Source organism: Xiphias gladius, chromosome 4 (assembly GCF_016859285.1).
Source record: "Xiphias gladius isolate SHS-SW01 ecotype Sanya breed wild chromosome 4, ASM1685928v1, whole genome shotgun sequence".
Taxonomy (NCBI): Eukaryota; Metazoa; Chordata; class Actinopteri; order Istiophoriformes; family Xiphiidae; genus Xiphias; species Xiphias gladius.
In genome coordinates, this window is record NC_053403.1 from 12633646 (window position 1) to 12646876 (window position 13231).

General features: G+C 40.8%; 1 protein-coding gene across 3 annotated transcripts in view; it reads right to left on the reverse strand.

The window, feature by feature from the left end:
- Positions 1-7892, reverse strand: part of LOC120788718 (tyrosine-protein phosphatase non-receptor type 14-like) — a 39850-nt gene extending 31958 nt beyond the window's left edge. For all 3 annotated transcript variants that reach the window (XM_040124724.1, XM_040124722.1, XM_040124728.1), the window contains exon 1: positions 7455-7892. The gene's annotated coding sequence lies outside the window, so the exon portion shown is untranslated. The remainder of the gene's footprint in view (positions 1-7454) is intronic.
- Positions 7893-13231: the final 5339 nt, after the last annotated feature.

Here is a 13231-nt window from a genome sequence, read left to right on the forward strand (position 1 = left end):
GGACATTTAGCTCTAGTCTCGGTCTTTCAGCATTAGATCATGTATGTAGCCATCAAGTGAAAATCACAGGCCTTTTTACAGGATTCCTGTATTAAACGAGTCAGCTGGAAACATTAAAAAGTCAGCCAGAGACTGCGTTTTCAACCAACTCATGGGGATAACATTAGCTTAATTAGTTAGTTAGCCCCAGCTGATAGTGTAAACCAGCGTCAGTTTTCATTTCAGAGGGAAAAACAACAGTCGCTGGCCTGAAATGAGAAGCATGCTTTGGCTATTTCAGTCCTAAATTAGGGACCAACTGTTTCAAAAAATATGCTGAATTTAAAGTGGTAACTCCCAGAATGGAAAGCTTAAAAGGTGTAGCAACAGCAACTTAGTGGGGCACGATTAGGCGAACACTCAGCTTATGTTATGTGTTAAAAGCTGAAAAAAGGGATGATATAAAATCTGTTAAAAAAACAGTGTTGACACAAGTTTCCCCCTCGGGGTGTTGGATGTTTTGCTGCAGTGACCTCTCTATCAACTGAGGTGCGTATCCAGCAAACACGGGGCCACCTGAGAATAATAACCAAACTAAACACCATGGCTATGTCAAATACCATAGCGAGCCAGGTAGCATTACACAAGGAAAACACAACCAGACTGTACCATTTACTTGCTCACCTGCAGACCAAACACCACGGTAAATCTCACCTAAATGTTTAATTACATAGAATGTAATCAAAAAGCTAGTAGCGCATTGAGCACTTCATACTTTTACGTAATTGCCAAAAAGATTGTAAACATAACTGCTCCCAAGCATCTGCTCAGAAGCACAGTTGCTGATCTGGGCGCTGTGTGTGCTCCGTCTCAGGGCAGCTCATCTATCGCTTTGCTCCATTCACATCCACACAATGGTAGGAACAAAACAGCACTTTGTCGCCTACTGCTAAAACCATTAGGCCGCCAAGAGCTGAGGACGCAAGTGTAGCGTGTGTAACTCAATCAATCTAATCTCTGTTACTTGTCTGTCTGAAATACCAACACCACCCCCCTCGCCTCCCTCCTCTCCCTCCCCTCCCGTTACACATGAACACTGAGGCAAAACAAACGGGTTAAGTGCTTCACAGCTCGTAACTACTCTTCCTCCAGCGTACTCTTTTTACAATTTGGTCTACGAGCCTGAACCAGGCCTGGATCAAATACTTGGAGTGCTCTTTAAGTTTTATTTAAAGGCTATATATATATATATACAAAATGTGAAAAATGTCCATTACAATTTCCCAGAGCCTAAGGTGATGTCTTCAGTGTGCTTGTTTCGTCCAACCACCAGTCAAAAACCCAGAAATATTCATTGAACAATCACATGAGGCTGAAAAAACAAGCAAATCCTTTAATTTGAGAGGCTGGAAGCAATACATTTTTGTCATTTAAAAAAATGACTTAAAGCAATTAACCAATTATCAAAATAGTTGCCCTTTCAGCTCTAGATTAATTGTTTAGGAAAATAGTAAAAACGACATTATTAAGTCGCTTTTTGTGTCCAAACAACAGTCTAAAACCCCAAAATATTCCATGTACAATTATGTAAATCAGACAAAAACAGCTAATTGTGACATTTATGACTTGCTGTATTGTCCTTTCTCGCAACTAAGGCTAAAGATTTTGCAAGAACTATTACACCAATGTCTGCACCAAAACAGCCAGATTTGGTCTGATATTTCCAAAATCTTCTTAGGACTTTGATCCTCTTGTGTCCCACTGGCTTACCATGGAGCTCAGTAGTGAGATGTTTTGGGGAAACACTGCTCTGAAGTCCACAGACATTCCTGGACACACACAACCAAAGTGTGTCAGAGTAACAGCAGCTCCTGGGAGCTGACCCAGGATCAGACTGTCCTGTTCACTGGGCAGTAAAACACAAACTTTAGTGTTTCGTATCTGAAAAAAGCACATGCAAGAAATGCACATGTACACACATTTGACATGCACACTACACTACAGAAATTGTTCTCCCAGCATGCCTCAGGGACAGCAGGACACACCACCAGGGCCCTCTTTGTTATCTGACAACCTGGCCATGTGTGTTTCTCTCTGACCCAGGACCCAGGATTGTGTTTGCGTGCGTGCGTGTGTGTTTGTTTGTGCTTATGTGTGTGTACTACCATGCTTAAAAAAAAAGCCTTTATATTTCTTCACCTTAAAGGAATGAACACAAGTATTCACTCTACAACATTTACTGTACATTTACTTTTTGTTGCGTACAGACACGGACACACTCCTCCTGCATACACACACGCACGCACACACACACACACACACACACACACACACACACACACACACACACACACACACACACACACACACACACAAAAACATACTGTCTGTCACACACAAACATCAGCAGCTGCAACAGATGGTGGAGCCAGCCGGCCAGACAGTGTGTTTCTAACAAGCGCATCTGCTTTTTCACTTTACAGCTCTCTCTTTTTTTTCCTCTCCAGCTACACCCCTGACACAAAGATGCATACACACACACTTTCACACTAAACGTGCACACACAAATGCACGCGCACATTCTCTATATTACATGAGAACATAGTGACGGTGACAAACACATAGAGCAGAGTGTTCACACAGAGGTGACGTCCAGACAGCGAAGGAGCCTTGTCTGTAACATCACACAATTACAAACACACACACACACACACACACACACACACACACACACACACACACACACACACACTTTTTCCATCTCCACCTCTATCTCTATCAGAAACACACACACTTTTTCACAGATCCAGAGGTTCAGCTGAGAGTGGAAGCTTCATGCAAACGTTAAAAATATTCCGAAATTGAAAAATAGGAGCATCTTACATTTCTTGTATGTAGTTGTATATGTGCAGGAAAAAAGAGATTTTAACACAGCAGCTGAGTTTAGTATGAAAGTGATACTTCTGTGATGTCTGCTACTATAAGCCAATGCAACATCAGGCCCTATTTAGTTTTGCATTTTATTTGGGATTGCTCTAAAAACAATCCACTATACTGTATCTACCACTGGCAGATGAAAATGTAACCTATAATCCCGATGATCAGATGCTTCATGTGTTACAAATTCCTAGTATCATCCAATGCAATAAGATGTATCTGCTTGCATTTCACTATCTGACTGAATGTTGAGCACGGTGGAGTTCAAACATTTTGTGCCAAGAGTTCTGGGGGTCTGTTTTATCTTTCCAAGCAGCAGGTAAACATACTTGAAACTGCTTTTTTTTTTTTCAACTTCTACTGCTGTTTAGTTATTGTTTGGACTGGGTCAGGACTTTAGACAAGAGCAGGAGACATGAGAGTGTGCAAAGACAACTGACAGAATGGAAAACAATCCCTAAAGATCTACAAAATCTGCAAAGATGCTGCTATTAGTTAGAGGGCAGAAGACATTTTCTTAGCTGGAAGAACAACCTCCACTTGCTCTGCAAAAAATGGTAAAAAAAACAAAACAAAACAAAACAAAACATAATTTCCCATCATTTATAGTGAATGCCCGACTGCACAGGTGATGGATGTTGCCAACCCTAAATATCACAAAACCAAAGGAAGTACAGAAAAACAACAGAAAGATGTGCTAACAGGCTGCAGTGCTTTGCCACAGTTGACAGTAATAGATAGGGAATGCCCAGTGCTTCAGGGCTGGCAGAGCCATCTAAACAGTGTCACTAGAACATGAAGAGGGGGAGGATCAAAGAGGGATGCAGCTTAACACTGACCAGAGACTGGTTTTCCAAACCAACAATGACGCAGCTCTGCCGACTCATCCTGCGGCAGCGAAATCTGGGGATTGATGTCATGGAGGCAGGGAAAGTCGGAGATATGATTGAGAGGAGCGGTGGGAGGTGCAACGCATGTGTACATGTGTGTGAATGTGTGTGAATGTGTGTCTTCTCAATGCATACAATGCGGTGGTGGTTCCCAGCGCCCGAATGAGAAAATAAAGGCTTCAGATAAGCGAGGATATTGAGAATGGAGCAGAAAGGGGGAGAGGAGATGTGACACCGGTGTTTCTCAGGCTCTTATCATGTTGGTACAGTTGGTCAGGAGACGGGGGGGAGGCGGGTGAGAATGAGGGGAGGACGGAGGGAAGGAGTGAGTAAACATGGACGGTGAAACTGATAGCAGCAGATCTCCACCTCAACAACACAAACATGATGGGACCATCGACCGTCAGGCCACTGCATCTGTTCCAACCAAACCACAGTGCAGTTCACATTTTCCATGCCCCCCCCCCCCCCCCGGAACCACACTCACACAACCATACACACATATACAACTCCACAAACACATGCTCAATCACCAAAAAGCCACTGAGTGTTTTCTCACAGCTGAACCCTCAGGCGCTAACACTAACAGGGACTTCAATCGCACTGAGTTTACAGGCCAATGAAAGCAGCAACACTTTGGGTTTGCTACTGTTTACATCCGGCTGCGTCGAATACACATAATGGCTGCTAGGAAAGGATAATTCACACATTTTGAACTTGACATCAAATGGAAATTTTCTGTTATTGATGCTCTGTTAGGATCACACACACATACACACTTCCTCACAAAGTACCCTGAAAATGTGTGTACAGTTACGCCCATATGTGGACCACATCATGGAAAAAGCCCCAAGTTCCTAAGGTTTTGAGGTGAACGGAGGAAGAGGGGTCTGACCTGGCGGAGGGGGGGGGGGGGGGGGCTAGTAGTGATTGACAACTCATCCCTAGCACCTGGAAGGTGCCTAAGGTGGAGTGTGGGAGAGTTGGACAGGTCGCAGCATGCGCTCTGTTCTGTTGTTGTCTGCCAGGCTGCCACAGAGAACCGCACTTACACAACTCTGAGGTCCTCTGACGAAAGCATCTCTGCAAGTCTGAATACACTCACCACACACGATAATGCTTACAGTCACATACCATTTTAGTAACTGGCCTCCTAAGACTCAGGCATATGCTTTATTCATACTATTCTTATGGTTAGAACTGGATGACACAGCTAAAAATAATATGACAATCACAAAGAATATTTGCATGTACGGACGCAACTAAGAACTATTTTCATTATAGTTTAATCTTTCAAAAAAAAATTTTCGATTAAACAATTAATAATTTAGTCAATAAAATGTCAATAAATGACAATATAAAATTTCCCCCTCAAAATTTCTCTGAAAAAAGAGGTGGCAACTTCAAATTGCTTTTTTTGTCAAACCAAGAGTCCAAATCCAAAAGACATTTAACTTATGACGATATAAAACAGAGCAAATCAGAAAATCATCACATTTGAGATCCTGGAACCACCAAATGTTTCCTTTTTGCCACTGACACTTACAATGCACTGATTATCAAAATTGCTGTTAATTATTTTTCTTTAGACTAGTGGACTGATCGACTAAGCACAGAAGCATATCTCCTGACATGCAAAAGAACATATTAAAAGGGATTGAATTAGGGTTTAGGATGATATAAAGTACGATAAATCTATAAATAAGATTTTGTTTGGAATTTCCGCTCTCCACTTCTGAGCAGTTTTACTTAGAAGACGCATTTTAATCCTTCATTTAAACAGCATCACAAAAGAAGGCTGATGTTTGTTACTCACAAATGCCTTTAAACTTTAAGAAAGGGAAGGAGGTCACAGCCGTATGCCCCTTTCCATTTGCAGAATAACAGGAGAACCACAAGTTCAGTTTGAAGGAATTCTGTACATTTCTTGGCCTTCAGTTAAACTGCTATAACAACGACGACAACAACAACAACAACAACAACAACAACAGCTGCATCCTAATTTTCTTTCTCCCTCCTTCTCTTCCTGTGCCACAGCATGAACTCTTGACCAAAATTACAGGTATGTTTGCCCCACGTAGTAATCAAATGGCCTCCAGGCTCAAAAGACCACTGGCTACACAAACAATAGCCACTTTTCCTTTTACATGCAGGCTCCCATTATGCAGTAAACACCTATTATATTCTTTCCATGCTGACCTTAAACAAAACGTGCCTTTGGGACCTTGCGTTAGCATTTAAGCAACTCTCCTTTTGTTTTCAAACATGACGGCAGGATGCAGAGTGACGCACGTGGCACTGCCTCTCTGGACCTAATCATAAACAGCTATAAGATATTGAACCTCATCTCCCTTGTGTCTCCACCCTGAAACGTGCCTGACCGTGAGGTGATGGGGAGCATAGACGAAGGATACTGCTCTTGACTTTTGGCCCTTTAAATTCTCCACCAGCATACTGCTGTGTACTCCCAAGCCACTAGCACTGGCACCATATAATTTACACAGCATGCCTTTGAGCTTATAAAGACAGCCAGATGTGTGTGTGTGTGTGTGTGTGTGTGTGTGTGTGTGTGTGTGTGTGTGTGCGTGTATGGCCTACGCCTCCTGCAGCTATGCTATATTTGCCTTTACAGAACTCTCCCCTTTCCACTGTAGCCGTGGTAGTCCAAGGTGCATGTCCAAACACATCTTCTACACACTCTCACACAAACATGTATGCACAGCGCGCACGCGGGGTGTGAGAATAGGACAAACGGCTCCGCGGCAAAGTTGATCGTGCCATCATCACCAGGTTAAAGAAGGAGGGACGCCCAGACACCAACACACCGTGTCCTCCGAGTGCGTTTAACCCGTGGTGTAAAACGGTGATCGCTCTGGAGCGGAACGCATGTGCAGCTCCAGCGTCAGCCTTCTCTTTTGACCTGGATGACTCAAAGCATTTTCCACTGAACTCGCAGTCAACAGGGTTCAGTGCAGCAACCCATGCTACAAGTTTGTTCTCGGTGTAAAAATGTCACAGAGCAAGAACAGAGTAAGATCTACATACTCCAGGTGTCCTAGGCTCTACCTGGCATGTGCTCAATCGGCTCCTAGAAAGAGGCCCCCCCCCACACACTGCATCCTTAAGGGGTGTCCCACAGAGGGCCCCATGAGAGCCCTCCACCAAGTATATATATGAAGTGTAATGTTGATATTCCCTCATTGACTCTGGAGATTTCACAGGCCGCTCTGATCAGAGGTGGGACTCTTCCCATTGCTGTCCAGCCAGGTACAGGTTAACAAGATCTCCAGTTCCCTATGAAATCGCACCGGACACTGGCCCACATCTTATCAAACGCAGAGGAGGATGTGCGGCTCCGTCTGTATGTTAACTAATGTTTATGTGCTGGAGGGAGGGAGGGAGGGAGGAAGGAGGGAGGGAGGGAGATGGGTTTGGCATGAAAATATCTGGGATCCCCTGCCTGCCCTACGTGGCCAAAGCCATTTGGCCTACATTTTAGTTCTGCTCATTCAGACTTTTAAAAGTGTCGTCCTCTACTACAAGGATGTCTAGGTGTGTCGGAAACAGTCGAGAGCAGAAGAGAACTCTCCTGGTGAATGGGGGATTTTTTTTTTTTGGTTTCTTTTTTTTCCCAGCAAGTCAACTCACCCTTGATCCTGCGCTACATGCCGTTCTCTGCTCCCCGCCGGAGAAACTTTCTTCGCTCGACGGCGTTGAAACCTCACAGCGAACAGATATTCCTCATATGGGTCTTTGGGATAACGTTACAATCCTGTCCGGAGAAGAGAAACCTCGAGAGTCTCTGGGATCATAGAGCCTTTAGAAGAACGACAGCAAAACAAAACAACAAAAAAAAAGTCGCAAAGTCAGTCCTGAGTTGGTCCTGAAGCTGCTTCAGCGCCAAGTTTTTGTCTGTTTTCAGAGTTTTTTTTTTTTGTTTTGTTTTCCGGAGCAAAAAAAGAGCAGAAGCAGAAAATAAAACAGTCACGACAGTCCTCCGACTTGGCCGAAGATAACAACGACGTGGTCTTCTTCTTCTCTCGCTGGGACTCTTGGTATGTTTATAGTAGTGGTCCCTCTGGTCCAATGGAGGCGTTCGGGACAGGGGGGGGGGGGGGAGAGAGGAGCATATGGCGCGTTCAAAAGCTGCAGGAAGTATTGGAATCGCGAGATTTACGTAGAACGTCCAAACAAGGAAGTGGAAGAGCAACGGTTCGGGACCATCACAAAAAGGTGCCGAGGCAAATCTAAGAGGTCATGAGTTGATTCAAGGATTTTAAATCAGAAAAAAAAAAACAAAAATCTGCGAATCCACAGTATAATATAAGTTATTAATAAGTTATTTTTAAACTACTCTAATCGGCTTTTTTTGTGAGTTAACGGATAATTTTACCTCTAAAAATGATTCACGATGAATGATCTAAAACAAGGTGGAAAAAATTAGGCTACTATTTCAAGGGATATATTACACTTTTGTGTAATTTTGTGTCAACGGATGTGTTTACAAATTAGTATATAAATTATTTTTAATTCAAGCCTCATCTCGACAACGTACAATATTAAATACTGTATACATGTTACTGCATCAATAATAATAACAACCAATTAATGTGATGTATAGAATATGCTCTTGAATGAGCCTCTCTGTATAATGAGTACTTTTACTTTTGCTAATAATACTTGTGTACTTTTGGTTGAGTACATTTTTGAATGCAGGACTTTCACGTGTAAATAATCATTTTTACACTGTGGTATTACTACTTTAAGCTTAAGTAATGGATCTTCCAACACTGCTGGCGCATGGCAGGTAAAAATACACGACCAAGGGGTTGTAAGTGGACATTGTTTTGTTGGCAGAAGTCACATACATACATAAAAGATGGCAACCACTGCTTCAAAGTATGGGAGATATATGATGTGTAACTTCTGGGTGACTTGTTTTCCCTTTTGTCATATAAACAAAAAAGTTAAAAGTTAAAAAAAACAACAAAAACAATTCACTTAGTGCTTAGTGCTTTTCGCGACTGAAATAAACCCAACGTGCGAAAACCCCCAAACACGCCAGCAGAGCTCAGAGGTCGCAGCCGCGGCGGCGACCGTGAAGGCAGCAGCGGGTCCAGATGCCTCTGGAGCGCCGTCCCCTCTGCTCTGACATCAGACCGGAGGAATCTGAGGAATGCCGGGCTCCTGGGAGAAGTCCTCCTCGTTTAATGGTTTTCCAGGGGCCACGGAGGTGACTAAACGTCGAACAAAGAAGGTCCCCTAATATATTTATGCCCCCCCCTTTTTGCCTTCTGGCCTTGGATGAGTTACAGCGTCGGTGGGGGCAATTTATTTGCATAACCTACATTTTTACAACATGTAGGCTTTTGGCTATGTATAAGGAAGACACGGCATTTCACACAATACACAGTATACTGTATTATGATATGTGAGATAATAAATGGGCTTGTCCCTAGACATTTTATCAATTGATGTATTTATTATATTAAAAAGTGCTTAACATAAAAGTGTATATTAAATTAAAACAGTAGATTCCATCCATTAGAAGGATAGTATGTGATAATAGCCTATGTCTGATTAAGAAAAGTGCAATTTACATTTTCCTTTTTTAATTGCAGCAGTGGTAGTCAGTGCCTTAGCCAGGATTTTAAACACAACAAAAGTCATTATTCACCCACTTGAGCTTCATTTTTAGATTTTTAACACTGATTTTCTTTATTTAGTTAATCAACTGTTGGGTCTTCTTTTATGTGCATTTTATCTCCTTACTTTCAAAGCACGATCCACACCACAAGGAAAACAAATCTCTTGGAGAAATAGTAAATCCCCTTTCTTTCACTGAATTATTATATTTCGTATTGCCAGTAACAGTCAGAATTGAATATGTCGAGACCTATAAAATATCTAAACCAGCCTTTTAAAAACTCGTCATGCGTGATCTGTGTCAACTTCTGTTCAGTTTTTTTAAAAGCCTCAAGTTCCCAGAGAAAATACCAAAGGAATGACCTCCGTGTCCTCAATGGTTGTTTTGTCAATGCACTAGTAGTAGCAGCAATGAAGGCGGAACAGTACGTTATTGTTTATCGTTACCATTTTGTATATATGGTCTTATATACTTATGATCATTTGTTCCCCTACTTTTTTTAATTTTATGTTCCATATTCCATATTTTATCTCGTTTAATATGTTGCTGCAGAAAAAAAAAAGCATGACACACTTCCTGTCATGCTGTTATGTGCCTTTGTGAATACGGCCCACAGTGGTACCACAGTGATATCCCATGATACATTTTTAAATATCACAGCAACTTATTAATCACTACATCCACCAAGGATATCACAAGAACATTTAATGGCACCACGGGAGAGTAAAAAGCAACAAAAAGGGAAGAATTATCTCAAAGAGCCCCTTGAAGTTCATTCAATAGGTGTATTACAGTGAGCTCCTGTTAGAGGTGAGTGTGGGCTCAATGAGAGCAAAAACAGTGGGCTACATATAACTATAAATTAAGCCGATTATTGTGATTCTGTTAAAGTTTAGCTCCTTAACACATACTCAGCATCCAACATACTTTCTGCTTTTTAAAAAAAATGTATTATTCATTTACGAGATAAATGTAACGGACCAAGCATGAGGTGAAAAAGTGGAACAATCCAGCTCTCAGCAGATTTAAGAGAAGGCTGCTTTATTTGTGACCAAATTGCAGCCTCTTGTGGCTAACATGCAATTTACAACAATAGCAATCAGCGCAGTAATTATTTCAAGATGTGCTTGCAGAGTACTTATGGGTCTAAAAACACACAAAATGTAAGATTTAAATGTTGCCTGCTGCTACTGTGTCTCTGTCCACATCCAAAAACCTCAAGCTGAAAAAAAAAACTTTGGGTCTTGGTTGTTGAAAGGCCTTCTGGGAAATCCCTCAATGAGGGTGAACTGGGTCAGCTAAGTTAGAGTTAAGTGGAGACAAGCAAAACGGAAATTACAACACACTCCAATGCTATACAACACCTGGTATTAAGTAAACATCAAAAAGAGAAATTATACACAAGTGTAAGACTGTCTAAGAGTTTCTAGCAAGAATTTTAAAAAAGGATACTGCAGGATGTGTCTCAGCTATCAACTCTGGCTGAGAGTTACATCCAAGAGAAACAATATGTTTTTTATTTTCTATTTTAGGATTTTGGATAAAGGCCTAGGACTGTGCTTCCTGAGAGGTCTTATGGGAAATGTTGTGGGAGTGTAAAATACTGGCATTGCTGTTATGAGACTTTCATTTTCTTAAATCCAGAGTGAATTAGGCTCTGCGTCGCTGAAATGTTTGGGTGGGTTTCAGATTTCCCGTTAGAAGACAAGTGGTTTTCCCTCATGTTTCAGAAATGCATTGACTCGTAAGAAACCGAGGTTAAAGTCCGGAAAGTGTCCGGTTCGGTGACATTATGCTCTCTCTTCTTTGTAAGGGATGTTAGATTGTGACTGTCGTTTGCTTCTGAGTGTCAAATCTGGAACCATATACCCAGCACCAAGGACATACAGAGAGTCTATATTTCTAAGTGGGATTCTTAGAGGTGAATAAGCTGAAGATACCAGTAATATAGTGGCAATGGTTATAATAGAAACTGTAACTCTAATCATTCCCAGTTTTTGATTGTGACATATAGTGAAAGTGGTCTAGAGGGCTGAAGACCAATCTATTTGCCAAATTTTTCTGTGATTTTCATCTGTTTATTTGCTTTGTTGGTCAACTCATTGTGCTTGCCAAAGGAATTGTTCATTTTATTATTTTGCAGGGTGTGTTAGTAATTGTGTACTTGTTGAAAGTCTCTGATTTTGTCTATCCAGTTTTAGGGTTAGGGTTAGGGTTGTTTAGTTTTCTCAACTTTTTTTGTCTGTACTGTCGGTCTAATGTTGGTAAAACTCGAAGTTTCTTAAAATAAGGTTTCCCTGCTTCGTTATTTTCGACACCACAGATATTTACGATGAAGAGCTGTATAAATAAACCTGATGTGACTGAGACTAAGAGAGAGGGGCCCAAACCACACACAATTTTGCCCAGCTAAGCTTTTAAAAAATCAGCCAGTCAGTCACTGTAAGTTGAAATGTCAATACTGTTTTATTGTTAGAAACTATATCTAAAAACCTGTAAATTAAAGTATGATAAAGAAGACAGTTAAGAAGGGAAAAAGGTCTAAAAACATGGCATATTTTAAAAAAGGTAAAGGAAATTTTAAAAAGTAGCTCGGTGGCATAGCTCCCATTACCGACTGTGGATACATTTCATTACATATACTGAATTTATCTTTTTCATAAATTTAAGTTGTGCGGAACATTGTGTGATAACACTGAGGATGAAGCAAGAGAGTTTGCTGTTTGTCTCATAGTCCAAAGGAAAAGGGAGTTTCCATCTGTATCCTTGAGTATTTATCAACAAAGAAACATCTGCAACATTAAATCCTCGGCATCTGACTTGGACAGCGATTCTGTTTGCATCCTGTTCTACTTTTTTTATTTAAAAAAATTTCTCATCAAAATCATTATTGCCTCGCACAAAACCTCCTGGGCAGTTTAATTAAAAAAAGGACATTCACTCATGTGCGTTGTTTGATTTCAAAAATGCATCATGTGCATTTTCATAAGTATAAGTTCAAAAGCACTGAAAATAGAATACACTTAAAGTATCAAAAGTAAAAAGTATTCATTATACACAATACAATACACTGTCAGTATTATACTATAGCTTTATATTATTGGACCATTATCATTGATTAATTAACATGCAGTTAATTTGTTAATTTGTTAATTTATTACTTAATGTTGTAGCTGGTTGAGTTTGAGCAAAAATTAAGTACTTTATATACATTTGTGTTGTTAAATCTTATTTTTTAAAGTGATCAAATGGCTAGAATGCAAAATTTAAAAAAATAACTACAGTCGTCAAATAAAAGTAATGCAGTAAAAGGTTTGATGTCTACTTCTGAAATGTAGTGAAGTGTGGCATCATAGTGAAATACTCAAGCAAAGTACCGCAAAACTGTACTTAAGTATAATATCTGACAAAATGTGGTTTCTTATTCATTGCTTGTTTTTCCTGTTCTTTTGTACAACATCTTTAAATTGTTACAAATAAAACTTGTCAAAAAGGACAAAAAGTCAACATATGGAGCAGGTGCCGACGTAGGTTGGCTTGTCGATTCAGTCACTTAAGACATGAGTGTGAGTAATAGTTAATTGACCTGAAATCACGTGACCAACTTCACCTCTCAGAGCTGCACTCTCCTTGATGCATCAACACCCCGACAAAAGGTCAGTCTCCGGCATGTGCCATTAATAGCTGTGTGTTGCTAGGTTTGGCACTGAAACACTTCAGCGGGTGATTTCACTGATTAACATCTTCTTTGACATCAGCTGTTTAAGTGTTTTGTTTG